Source organism: Haematobia irritans, chromosome 5 (assembly GCF_050003625.1).
Source record: "Haematobia irritans isolate KBUSLIRL chromosome 5, ASM5000362v1, whole genome shotgun sequence".
Lineage (NCBI taxonomy): Eukaryota > Metazoa > Arthropoda > Insecta > Diptera > Muscidae > Haematobia > Haematobia irritans.
Genome location: NC_134401.1, coordinates 152,727,280 through 152,742,481, shown reverse-complemented (window position 1 = coordinate 152,742,481; position 15,202 = coordinate 152,727,280). Strand labels below are relative to the sequence as shown.

General features: G+C 24.3%; 1 protein-coding gene across 3 annotated transcripts in view; it reads right to left on the bottom strand.

Moving 5' to 3' along the window:
• Sesn (Sestrin) overlaps positions 1-15,202 on the bottom strand; it is a 191,514-nt gene that overhangs the window by 158,848 nt on the left and 17,464 nt on the right. For all 3 annotated transcript variants that reach the window (XM_075312482.1, XM_075312483.1, XM_075312484.1), the window contains exon 3: positions 6,871-6,936. The gene's annotated coding sequence lies outside the window, so the exon portion shown is untranslated. The remainder of the gene's footprint in view (positions 1-6,870; positions 6,937-15,202) is intronic.

The window sequence follows — 15,202 nt, the reverse complement described above, 5'->3', positions numbered from 1 at the left end:
TTTTGTCAAAATTTTATTTCTATAGAAAATTTTGTTATAATTTTTTTTCTATAGAAAATTTTGACAAAATTTTATTTCTATAGAAAATTTTATTTCTATAGAAAATTTTATTATAATTTTTTTTTCTATAGAAAATTTTGGCAAAATTTTATTTCTATAGAAAATTTTGTCAACATTTTATTTCTATAGAAAATTAAGTCAAAATTTTATTTCTAAAGAAAATTATACCAAAATTTTATTTCTCAAAAAAATTATATCAAATTTTTTTTCCAGATTTTTTTTGTCACAATTTTATTTCTATACAATTTTTTTTCAAAATTTTTTTGATGTCAAACTTTTATTTCTATAGAAAATTTTGTCAAAATTTTATTTCTGTAGAAAATTCTGTCAAAATTTTATTTCTATAGAAAATTTTGTTATAATTTTGTTTCTATAGAAAATTTTGGCAAAATTTTATTTCTATAGAAAAGTTTGTCAAAATATTATTTCTATAGAAAAGTTTGTCAAAATATTATTTCTTTAGAAAATTTTGTTAAGATTTTGTTTCTATAGAAAATTTTGTCAAAATTTTATTTCTATAGAAAATTTTGTTATAATTTTTTTTCTCAGCTTAAAGCCATGCATTGACTAAACTACAAATAAATTTGACAAGCATACTTTTCCTCTGTTGGTTAAGCTACACTTGTAGTTTAGTCAATGCATGGCTTTAAGCTGAGATCAAAAAAAAAAAAACAACAATAACGATTGAAGAGAAGCCAACAATAACAAACAAAACGAATAATTTTTTTTCTATAGAAAATTTTGACAAAATTTTATTTCTATAGAAAATTTTGTCAACATTTTATTTCTATAGAAAATTTTGCCAAAATTTTATTTCTAAAGAAAATTATACCAAAATTTTATTTCTAAAAAAATTATACCAATTGTTTTTTTCTATAGAAAATTTTGTCACAATTTTATTTCTATACAAAATTTTTTCAAAAGTTTATTTTTGTCAAACTTTTATTTCTATAGAAAATTTTGTCAAATTTTTATTTCTATAGAAAATTTTGTCAAAATAACAATACCGTTGAAATTTGCACTGATGTTATATTCTCAAATTCAAGGATGTTGTGATAGCGCATTCTAATATTGTTCCAGTATTAAAAAAAAAAACACGTCTAATATTATTAATCGTTTTTCTCTCACTCACTTTTCTTCATTCGCCTTTGTTTATAAGAATTTTGTCAAGTTATCGCCACAATTGAAGTCAATTAATTAATTAAATTGAATTGAAATCAGTTAACGTTGAACTGAGGCACATACACAAAAAACCAGAGTTAGTAATAGAGGGAAGAGGTCAGTCTCTCAGCTTCAAATTGACAAGATCTTATAGTGGTTTTCAATGAATTCTAAAGACTCTTAACTCAAATGGACCACACCACAACAAAAAAAAAAACACAACAGCAACTTGCAAAGTTAAAGTAGGGCGCAGCCTATTTAATTATCAAAAAACAACGGACAAAAGTTATGATATATGAAAACATATAATTTCTGAATAATTTAAAAAAATTAATTTTCTAAAAAAAATGTTTCACCCTACGGCGTAGAAATAGTTCCTGGGATTTTTTTTATAATTAATCATTTAATTTTTCATATTGTTGGCACATGGTTTCTAAAAATGTAACATAATTTCACTTTCAAAACCAAAACTGTCATTTTCAATATTTTCTCTTGGTCAACATAGCATCAAAACAAATAAGATCTACATCAAGAGAAAAACATTGAAAAAGCAAATACAACAAACCCAAAATAATTTTACACCGTGAAGCTGAAAAAGAAAAATTCTGTAATTTTTTTTTAATATACAGTGAAACCTCTCAAACTTGGGTTTGAGTTGACAATTATCGTGAGACATTTGCTACATTAACACATTAAAACTCAACTCTCACTACTGGACATCTCCCAAATGTGGCGACTCTAGGTCTGTCTCCCTTCTGAAGTGGAGACCTATTATGGTCGCCATAGGTCTCCACTTCTGAAGGGTTTCACTATGTTAATATTTTAAAATTTACACTATACCTAATTCTCAAGGGAGAAATTCTCCCATTGAGAGAACAAGAGGTTGTCGCTCTTGCGAACTGAAGCTCTTATGAAAAGTTATTTTGCATGCCAGCAAGACAGTTTTTCCATGTGTTTCTTATGGGAGAATGTAAATAATAGATAATAGATATGTTTGCGAACTTTTTCCAAAATTTTATTTCTCTAGAAAATTTTGTCAAAATTTTATTTTTATAGAAAATTTTGTCAAAATTTTAAACTTTTGCCAAAATTTTATCTCTATAGAAACTTTTGTCAAAATTTTATCTCTATAGAAAATTTTGTCAAAATTTTATCTCTATAGAAAATTTTGTCCAAATTTTATTTCTAGAGAATATTTAGTCAAAATTTTATTTCTTCAGAAAATGTTGTGAAAATGTTTTTCCATAGAAAATTTTGTCAAAATTTTAGTTCTATAGAAAATTTTGTCAAAATTTTATTTCCAGAGAAAATGTAGTCAAAATTTTATTTCTCCAGAAAATGTTGTGAAAATTTTTTTCTATAGAAAATTTTGTCAAATTTTTATTTCTATAGAAAATTTTGTCAAAATTTTATTTCTATAGAAAATTTTGTCAAAATTTTATTTCTATAGAAACTTTTGTCAAAATGTTATCTCTATAGAAAATTTTGTCCAAATTTTATTTCTAGAGAAAATTTAGTCAAAATTTTATTTCTCCAGAAAATGTTGTGAAAATTTTTTCCATAGAAAATTTTGCCAATATTTTATTTCTATAGAAAATTTTGTCAAAATTTTATTTGTATAAAAATTTTATTCGAAATTTTATTTCTATAGAAAATTTTGTCAAAATTTTATTTCTATAGAAAATGTTGTCAAAATTTTATTTCTATAGAAAATTTTGTCAAAATTTTATTTCTATAGAAAATATTGCCAAAATTTTATTTCTATTGAAAATTGTATCAAAATTTTATTTCTATAGGAAATTTTGACAAAATTATATTTCTATAGAAACTTTTTAGTTCATAACACATTTTGAAATTCACGCTAAAACCTCATACACATTACATAAAATCCACTTTAACTAGATTTAAGCTGTCGTTTGCCTTGTAAAAAAAGAGATTTAAAATACACTTTTAGAAGATTTCGAACCTAATGTGAATGGGCTATAATGACATTTTTGCAATTTTGAACTCAACTTTCACGCCTTCAAACTATTTAATACATTTGTCAAATACATTTTATTCAATAGTTAGAAAAAAAAATAATTTCATGACCACTGTGCAAAATTCTGATGATGTTCCTTTCCATCATTCGACGAGTGTGTAAACTAAAACGCTTTGTAAAATATCATAATTAAAGCTTCAAAAATTTACAAATATTGACTTTTTGTTTCCTATTTTTCTGACATTTTCTTTGACATCTATGACAGGCAACATCAATTTCTTCAAATTTATCTTTTGATTTATGCAAGGAGGCATAATCAACATTCAACGAAGGCACCCAAAAAAAAAATACGCAACCTCAAACCGAAAAAAACATTGCTAAACAACGCTTTCAATGGTAGAAGAGGCCCAATACACAAACATTGTACATATTTTTTTTTTTTGCTTTGTGGATAAATAAATTTGTAAATGGGTCAAATTTAAATAAACATTTGGGTGAAAAAAAATAAACTTACCACACAGTCACATCAAACACACGATGCTATCATAAGGAAGAGTTCTTATACTACAAAAACAAACAAAAAACATATGTGCGTGTGTGTTTGTGTGCAAACACAGACATATTTATTCAGTAATGTTAAAGATATAATTTATTTATTGTTACTATTAGTAAAACCTACTAAGAATTGAGGTAGTCACTTGACACCAGTCTCTAAGAGAGTAATAGACTTTGTCAGAAGAAACTACTTCATGTCTTGATAATCTTTACTTCATGTCTTCTTCAAGTTGTTAAGTATGATCCGTAAGCAATACAAGCTTTTGCAATGTAAGGAAACAAAATTTTCTATAGAAATAAGATGTTGACAACATTTTCTATAGAAATAAAATTTTGACAACATTTTCTATAGAAATAAAATTTTGACAAAATTGTCTATAGAAATAAAAATTTGACATAATTTTCTTTAGAAATAAAATTTTGACATAATTTTCTTTAGAAATAAAATTTTGACAAAATTTCCTATAGAAATAAAATTTTGACGAAATTTTCTATATAAATAAAATTTTGACGAAATTTTCTATAAAATTTTAACAAAATTTTCTATAGAAATAAAATTTTGACAAAATTTTCTATAGATATAAAATTTTGACAAATTTTCTATAGATATAAAATTTGGACAAAAATTTCTATAGGAATAAAATTTTGACAAAATTTTCTATTCAATTAAAATAGGACAAAATTTTCCACAGAAATAAAATTTTGACAAAATTTTCTATAGAAATAAAATTTTGACAAAATTTTCTTTAGAAATAAAATTTTGACAAAATTTTCTTTAGAAATAAAATTTTGACAAAATTTTCTATAGAAATAAAATTTTGACAAAATTTTCTATATAAATAAAATTTTGACGAAATTTTCTATATAGATAAAATTTTGACATTTTCTATAAAAATAAAATTTTGACGAAATTTTCTATAGATATAAAATTTGGACAAAAAAATATATATAGAAATAAAATTTTGACAAAATTTTCTATTGAAATAAAATAGGACAAAATTTTCCACAGAAATAAAATTTTGACAAAATTTTCTATTGAAATAAAATAGGACAAAATTTTCCACAGAAATAAAATTTTGACAAAATTTTCTATAGAAATAAAAATTTGACAAAATTTTCTATATAAATAAAATTTTGACGAAATTTTCTATATAAATAAAATTTTGACGAAATTTTCCATAAAATTTTAACAAAATTTTCTATAGATATAAAATTTTGACAAAATTTTCTATAGATATATAAAATTTGAACAAAAATTTCTATAGATATATAAAATTTGAACAAAAATTTCTATAGATATACAATTTAGACAAAATTTTCTTTAGAAATAAAATTTTAACAACATTTTCTATAAAAATAAAATCTTAACAAAATTTTCTATAGAAATACAATTTTGACGAAATTTTCTATTTAAATAAAATGTTGACAAAATTTTCTATAGAAATAAAATTTTGACAAAATTTTCTATAGAAATAAAATGTTGAAAAATTTTCTGTAGAATTAAAATTTTGACAAAATTTTCTATAGAAATAAAATTTTGGCAAAATTTTCTATAGAAATAAAATTTTCACAGAATTTTCTATAAAAATAAAATTTTGACAAAATTTTCTATTTTCTATAGAATTAAAATTTTGACAAAATTTTCTATAGAAATAAAATTTTGAGACAATTTTCTATAGAAATAAAATTTTATCAAAATTTTCTATAGGAATAAAATGTTGGCAAAATTTTCTATAGGAATAAAATTTTGACAAAATTTTCTATAAAAATAAAATTTAGACAAAATTTTCTATAAAAATAAAATTTTGACAAAATTTTCTATAGAAATAAAATTTGGACAAAATTTTTTTAAAGAAATAAAATTTTGACAACATTTTCTACAGTAATAAAATTTTGACAAAATTTTCTATAGAAATAAAATTTTGACAAAATTTTCTATAGAAATAAAATCTTGAAAAAAATTTCTATAGAAATAAAATCTTGAAAAAAATTTCTATAGAAATAAAATTTTGACAAAATTTTCTATAGAAATAAAATTTTGACAACATTTGTTATAAAAATAAAATTTTGACAAAATTTATTATAGAAATAAAATTTTGACAACATTTTCTGTAGAAATAAAATTTTGACTAAATTTTCCGCAGAAATAAAATTTTGACAAAATTTTCTATAGAAATAAAATTTTGACAAAATTCTCTATAGAAATAAGATTTTGACAAAATTTTCTATAAAAATAAAATTTTGACAAAATTTTCTATAAAAATAAAATTTTGACAAAATTTTCTATAGAAATGAAAATGTTTATTAATTTTGGGAATTTTGGAAGAACCAATGTTAGATGATTCAGCAATGCATCATATTCTTTACATCAACTAGAAATATGTTTACCCTTATATGAGAAAATTTTCATAATAATACAAATTTAATTATTAAAAAAAAATAACAAATTAGTTATTTACATTTCAACAAAATGAATAATAATTAAAGCAGTAAATAAAATAGTATTACTACATTGTTGCGAACAAATGTTTTACAATCAGTGAAAGAGTAGTAGATAAAGGGGGGAGAGAGAAATATGGCTTTGTACCCTCGAAGTATAATCTATATACACTTATCAGTCACAAATATTTGCATACAAAAAATATATGGTATATAACTAGATTTAAGAAAGACAACAGGAAGAGTGGTAGAACGAAAGAGGGAACATTTGATAATGGCTTTTATACAACAACAACAAATAACCGTTTATGGTCCAGCCTGAAAATAAGTCCATGCCGTCATCCCAAAGAGATAAGCCCTATATTTACCTCTACAATGGGCACGTAGCACCTCCATGTTTGCGGAAAATAATGATAACACAATCAATAAACGACCAAAAAAAGAAGAAAAGCTAAATCAAACAAAAAAACTTCCATATGTGAATTTTAACAAAAATTCGCTTAAGTGAAATTCAATTTGAGTGGAACACAATTCGAGGCATTTATATATCTTTCTTGAGATTTTTTTTAAAATAATAATCATAGACTTTTAGCACTAAAATGTAAATAAAGACATTTTAATGATTTCTGTAAATAAGTAACAAATTATTAATTTAAATAGAAATTGAAACATACCTTTATATTGATGAAGAAATTTGTTATCAAATTGAGGAACACAAACCATGGAAATTCACAAAATATCTGAAAATATAGAATATAGAGAAACTATGTCAAATATATGAGGAGAAGAAAATTATTAGCTAAATTATAAATTAAGCGACCGGTTTTGTTTTAATTCTGAATTTAGCCGTTTTTGATACAGAATTCCTGAATCAATCACAATAACGATTTATTGTGAATAATTTTTATAATAAAAAAAGGAAAAAATTGCATGAGTTTTTAAGTTAGCGGTGTAAACAGCTTTAACATGGACCAGTAAATGCATAGACATCTCAAATCCATTCACAATGGTTTTGTTTATTTGTTGTGCGCAGCTGGGATGGAAAATGCAGTACTCTTGTCTTTTTTTCAATACTTTTTCACTTTGGTCAGTACCGTAGAATGTGTGTAGACATTTTTGACCCGATAGCAGATTTATGGTACAATAGTTTTGACAAAATATTTTATTATTTTGAGAAAATCTTTAACAAACTAAAATAATGTGAACCATTACTAAAATAATGCGAACCATTACAGTCACGGCCGAAGCTTGAGGCAAAAATAATCTACTAACATTTGGAGAAAATCTTACCGAAAACTACCACAACAAAACAATATTTTGCAAAAATTTATTTCTTCAGAAAATTTTGTCAAAATGTTTCCTGTTGGAAAACTTTGTCAAAAATTTGGTCAATACTTTCTTTCTATATAGAAAATTTTGTTAAAATTTTATTTCTATAGAAAATTTTGTTAAAATTTTATTTTTATAGAAAATTTTGTCAAAATTTTATTTCTATAGAAAATGTTGTCAAAATTTTATTTCTATAGAAAATGTTGTCAAAATTTTATTTCTATAGAAAATGTTGCCAAATTTTATTTCTATAGAAAATTTTGCCAAAATTGTATTTCTATAGAAAAATGAAAAAAAAAGAAAATTTATCAAAGTTTTATTTCATTTGCAGACGAAAAAGTGCCATCTACGGTGTGCAGACAAACTACAGCGCTGTGAATGGACTTGAGACGTCTATATATTTCTTGGTCTATGAATACTCCAACTTCAATTCACCAATACTAATTTTATTATTTTTATAATTTTCACAACTAATTACAAGTATATGGATTTTCTCGATCTTTTTATTTTTATAAAAAATTTTGTCAAAATTTTATTTCTATAAAAAATTTTATTTCTACAGAAAATTTTCTCAAAATGTTATTTCTATAGAAAATTTTGTCAAAATTTTATTTCTACAGAAAATTCTGTCAAAATTTTATTTCTACAGAAAATTTTGTCAAAATTTTATTTCTATAAAAAATTTATTTCTTTAGAAAATGTTGTCAACATTTTATTTCTATAGAAAATTTATTTCTATAGAAAATTTTGTCAACATTTTATTTCTATAGAAAATTTTGTCAAAATTTTATTTCTTTTTTTCTATAAAAAATTTTGTCAAAATTTTATTTCTATAGAAAATGTTGTCAAAATTTTATTTCTATACAAAATTTTTTCAAAATTTTATTTCTACAGAAAATTTTGTCAAAATTTTATTTTTATAGAAAATTTTGTCAAAATTTTATTTCTATAGAAAATTTATTTCTATAGAAAATTTTGTCAAAATTTTATTTTTATAGAAAATTTTGTCAAAATTTTATTTTTATAGAAAATTTTGTCAAAATCTTATTTCTATAGAGAATTTTGTCAAAATTTTATTTCTATAGAAAATTTTGTCAAAATTTTATATCTGCGGAAAATTTAGTCAAAATTTTATTTCTACAGAAAATGTTGTCAAAATTTTATTTCTATAATAAATTTTGTCAAAATTTTATTTTTATAACAAATGTTGTCAAAATTTTATTTCTATAGAAAATTTTGTCAAAATTTTATTTCTATAGAAATTTTTTTCAAGATTTTATTTCTATAGAAAATTTTGTCAAAATTTTATTTCTACAGAAAATTTTGTCAAAATTTTATTACTGTAGAAAATGTTGTCAAAATTTTATTTCTATAAAAAAATTTTGTCCAAATTTTATTTCTATAGAAAATTTTGTCAAAATTTTATTTTTATAGAAAATTTTGTCAAAATTTTATTTCTATAGAAAATTTTGTCAAAATTTTATTTCTATAGAAAATTTTGTCAAAATTTTATTTCTATAGAAAATTTTGTCAAAACTTTATTTCTATAGAAAATTTTGTCAAAATTTTATTTCTATAGAAAATTTTGTCAAAATTTTAGTTGTATAGAAAATTTTGTCAAAATTTTATTTCTATAGAAAATTTTGTCAAAATTTTATTTCTATAGAAAATTTTGTCAAAATTTTATTTCTATAGAAAATTTTGTAAAAACTTTATTTCTATAGACAATCTTGCCAAATTTTATTTCTATAGAAAATTTTGTCAAAATTTTATTTCTATAGAAAATTTTGTCAAAATTTTATTTCTATAAAAAATTTTGTCAAAATTTTATTTCTATAGAAAATGTTGTCAAAATTTTATTTCTATAGAAAATTTTGTCAAAATTGTATTTCTATAAAAAATTTTGTCAAAATTTTATTTTTATAGAAAATTTTGTCAAAATTTTATTTTTATAGAAAATGTCAAAATTTTATTTCTATAAAAAATTTTGTCAAAATTTTATTTCTATAGAAAATTTTGTCAAAATTTTATTTCTATAGAAAATTTTGTAAAAACTTTATTTCTATAGAAAATCTTGCCAAATTTTATTTCTATAGAAAATTTTGTCAAAATTTTATTTCTATAGAAAATTTTGTCAAAATTTTATTTCTATAGAAAATTTTGTCAAAATTTTATTTCTATAGAAAATTTTGTCAAAATTTTATTTCTATAGAAAATTTTGTCAAAATTTTATTTCTATAGAAAATTTTGTCAAAATTTTATTTCTATAAAAAATTTTGTCAAAATTTAAATTTTATAGAAAATTTTGTCAAAATTTTATTTTTATAGAAAATGTCAAAATTTTATTTATATAAAAAATTTTGTCAAAATTTTATTTCTACAGAAAATTTTGTCAACATTTTATTTCTACTGAAAATTTTATCAAAATTTTATTTCTATAGACAATTTTGTCAAAATTTCATTTCTATAAAAAATGTTGTCAAAATTTTATTTTTTTTATAGAAAATTTTGTCAAAATTTTATTTCTATAGAAAATTTTGTCAAAATTTTATTTCTATAGAAAATTTTGTCAAAATTTTATTTCTATAGAAAATTTTGTCAAAATATTATTTCTATGGAACATTTTGTCAAAATTTCATTTCTATAGAAAATTTTGTCAAAATTTTATTTCTATAGAAAAATGAAAAAAAAGAAAATTTATCAAAGTTTTAATTCATTTACAGACGAAAAAATTGCCATCTACGGTGTGCAGACAAACTACAGCGCTGTGAATGGACTTGAGACGTCTATATATTTCTTGGTTGATGAATACACCAACTTCAATTCACCAATACTAATTTTATTATTTTTATAATTTTCTCAACTAATTACAAGTATATGGATTTTCTTGATCTTGAAAAAGGCCAAATATTTTTTTAATTTATGCACGCCCCTGGTTTACAATTTAGAAAACCACAAGAGTGTGAAAAATGATTCTTCTCATAACAGAAAGGTCATCAGTTATAATTTGTAGCCCCTATTGTTATTGTTGTATCATATAGTATTTTTATTGCACATACAATACAATTCAATAAAAAAAGTCACAGAGAAAATTAGTACAAAAAAGTGCATAGCAACAACACATTTTTTTTTTGCATCATCGTTGCCTTTTGTTGTCGTCACATTTCGTACATATGTATTTTTGCATGTGTATGAACATAGCATATTATTTTTTGTCCATTTGTTTATGCACATTAGGCTGAGAAAAACATATAGAACATAGACAATTTTGTCATTTATAGAAAATTTTCTCTTTATAGAAAATTTTATCAAAATTTGCAACCGTGATTACAGCACGCAAGATAATTTGACATTAAATTATTACTGATTTTTTAGCCGCAGAGCATATTTCTTTTTTACATTACATTCGATATGTAATTTTATATAACTATAATTTTTTTTTAATGTTATAAGATACTTCCCCACTAATCACAATAGTTGTGGACCTTTAACATATGCTATGGTCACACTGGGCAAATATTTTATAGAAATCAAAAAGAATCTTTCGCCACAGCCAAACCAACAAACATTTTTAGCTCATATTGGATATCTAACATCGTTGTAGGATTATTTTCCAAAAACCGTATCCCGACATATTTGGAAAATGGTTCTGGAAAAATGTTTGACACTCAATTTGGTCAAATATTTGCCTAGTGTGACCATAGCCTTACTCTTAGTGAAATAAGTATATGAGAAATATGACAAATGTCCTAAAAATGTTTGGTTAAATGTACCGGGAAAGAAAACAATAGTAAAAATGGTATATGATAAATGCAATTAAAAAATCGTTACCTTTAAAGGTCAAATATTTTCAATTAAATAGGGCTGTTTTCTTTTTGCACTGGATACCCTAAGCCGTGAAGGGCTAAAAGAAAACAGAGTACTCGTTTATACAGGATATCACCAAAAATATGCAACACGGTCATCAGCTGTTTGAAAACAATCATCTTGCATTTTTAATGTATGAAATACTCAAATAGTTACTGCTGCGATTATTTATGACACTTTACCACTTTGAATTTCATGTTTTTCGATAAATTAGTCACAACAAATTGCTATTGTGAATGGAAGAAGCGTCACTTTATCAAAATACAATTTGGCAACACCGGCGCGATTTGCACTAATGAGATGCTCTGGATAGAATACCAGTGCAACGATGTTCTGGATAGCCGATAAAAAATTTTGCATCCAGTGCTAAAAGAAAACAGCCCTAATATGATATTTTGGCAAACAAAGACGTCCCAAGTCATAGGAAAAAATTTTCGAACAGTTCGCTTTTAATATTGTTTAGTAGTTTCAATAGTTTTGGGATCATAATAAGGAATATTTTCAACTTTCAACTCATTATAAAGAATATTTTCAACAGAAAAATTTTATTTCTATAGAAAATTTTGTCAACATTTTATTTGTATACAAAATTTTGTCAAAATTTTATTGACAACATTTTGTAAAAAATGTATTTCTATAGAAAATTTGGTCAAAATGCTATTTGTTTAGAAAATTTGGCAAAATTTTATTTCTATAGAAAAATTTGTCAAAACGTTTTTCCTATAGAAAATTTTGTCAAAATATTTTTTCTATAGAAAATTTTGTCAAAATTTTATTTTTATAGAAAATTTTATCAAAATTTGCAACTGTGATTACAGCACGCAAGATTATTTGACATTAAATTATTACTGATTTTTTTTAACCGCAGAGCATATTTCTTAATTTGTTTTTCCACAAAAACTTATCAAAAATGTATTGGGGTTTTTTGTGGGGAACTTTAATTTAACTTGGGGATTTTCGGGGACGAAAGCGTCCCAGTTTGGGGAAATGAGTCAGAAAAATGTTGGCAATACCTACTGACGCAGTTTTGCTTGACAGTTTCGTTCTCTTGTTATCTTAATACTCTCTGGTATACACCAAAGATAATTGAGAAGAAGATGCAGTCTTGTCATAGCAAAACTGAAGCACCAGAGGACTCTGCCAACAAAATAGCATAAAGTTTGCGTCGACGTGTCTTTCAAATGTACTGCCGTTTGCATCGGAAAATATCATAACATTTGTGTTTTTCATAAATTTCTGAAGAAAAACCCACAAAAGCAATACCAAAACGATGGTAGAAAATTAAAATAAAACGTATGTGTATTTTAAAGCGAATATTCATTATGGTTTTATGTGAATATTGCCGTTTTGAATTTATTACCTGGGCAGAGCTGCTTTGGAAAAAAATTGACAAATAAAACAATTTTTTCATCATAGCCCTCTACACCTTGACATTTGTTTTCTCTTTATAAGAGCACAATGCTTACTCAATTATCTTTGGTACAAAGACAATAGACTTTAGGAAGATAGGAAATTGGCTACTGAGGAGATCAAACCATTTACCGTGTTAGTTTCATACTCGAACCAAAAGCGTATACGACAAGTATTGACATAGCATTAAAATGCAAATAAAAAACTTATAATACCCTGTTCCACAGTGTGGAGCAGGGTATAATAAATTAAGTGCACGAAATAAATTTCCATAAAGGGGAAAATGTAATTTTTTTGTTATTGCCTAAAATTTAACATTGTTTCATTAAGAAAATTAAGTTTTTCATTTAAACAATAAAAACGAAAAAAAATGAAAAAATTACAAACATGTATGGAACTAACATGGTAAATGCAACATTTGGTATGACGCAAGCCAATTTCCCATCTTCCTCAACTTTAATATCTTTGCTTTGGTATACACAACGTAAATATTTACGCTTCTACGAAAAACGCTTTTGGGATTAACTCAACCCAATGTGTCTCCAAGTAGTTTTTATTATTGCCAAGCAATCAACGTCACCGTTCCGAGCCTCTCGCAAAACGCACTTGCCTGTTGGCATGCAACTGCAACTCGAGTACTCCAACAACACCAAAAACCAATAGAAACTGCAATACCGATTGCATGCTCTAATGCCATATGTACGTATGTATGTATGTACGTACGTACGTACCGAACGTATGTAGTACGTGTAGATTGCTTGAATAAACCCAAAGAGGAGGAATACATTGTATGCAGCAGCAGCAACATATTGTTGTTTTAAGGTTCAACAAGTTCAATCACCTCATTTTCAGTTGGTTGATTTCTAGTTGAGTTTTGTTTTGTTTTGCTTTTCTGTTCATTAAGGTTTCCATAAGCTTTTTGTTTAGTTATTATAGCTGTTAGTTATTCATGCTGTTGCTGTTGTTTTTTTTTTGTTCTCTTGCTCTATCGCTTTTCTCCTCTCTCTCACAAATATGTATTTTGCCCAATTTTCTATGCATTTGAGGTTGAAGAAACTGTTTGATAGCTTTCAGTTATTGATTACTATTTCTCTTATCTGTATTTTCGAATTGTTGTTGTTTTTTTGTTTTTGTTTGCTTGCTGAAGTAGAAAACATATGTGCAGATAAGTGCATTCGAATTCAATGATCTATTTGCACCAATCAATCAACGGTAATGTGATAGCACTTCAACATTAATTGTATAGATGATTGATTTCACCTATAAAGAATTGTTATTGTTGTTGTTGTAAATAGAGTTAGGAAAATTTGTCGATAGTGTATGTGAGGGAATACGGTTTAGTCGAATATTAAAAAAAAAAAATCTTGTTATCTGCTATTGTTGAACCTCTAAACTTCAAATATGGGTTAAATAACAGATCAGTTAACTTTACCCACAGATAGCATTACAAGAATTAAATTTCAACGAATTTATTTAGCCCTAACCTCTAAAAGACCTATGCACATATATAAATTTGACACATGGTCGAAAATTTGTTTATAAATTAAAAAAAAAATTAGAGAAGCAATGTTTTTACTTTGAAAAATTGATAAAATTTATGTCGTTGATAAAAGTGAAGTAAATATTTGGCATGATAAGTTTCCGAACACTACCTGAGGAAAAACAGGAATTGTATAGGTAAGTATACAATTCGGTTAGGCCCAATTTTATGTACTCTCCCACAATACAAGTAATTCTACTGGGATTGTGGTAACAGTAACGGATGGCAAGGTATCCCAGCAAAAAAATTTGGAAGTTCTTCTTAAGGCACAACTTTAAAAGCACTTCCAACAATGTCCTCCCAAAGATGTTCTTTGTTTTAACTGCACAGGAAGTTCATTTGAGCCAATTTTTATAACTCGCTTTTTTCATATTTTTAATGGGAAATTTAAAATGTTATTGTTTCAAATGGGTTAAAAACAGATTAAAAATTAATAAAATAGTGCAAATTATTTAAATTTTGCCAAAAAAATGCTAAATCCTTTCTAGAAAAAATGCGAATTTTTGAAAATATTTGATGTCAAACGTTCCAGACAAGCGTTATAATGCATTAAAAATCATTAAAAATTTTAAAAATTATTTATTCCTCAAAATATCACAAAATTTCTTTATTCACATCCAAATCATTGGATTTGCATCACACCTTAAGAAGTGATGCAAATTCAGTGCAACGGCTGTTGAAATGGTGGACATCCGTCCTATGACAAGCTCATGTTAAAATCATCGCTTCTGCGCCAATTTTGCGCCACTTCCGGATCCAAAAAGAACATTTTCACTACTTTTTTGGCGACGCTTTGTTTGCTGGGATATTGAACCTCCTTAAAATTGTCCACTAACCCTACGGGAAATGGAACAACCACA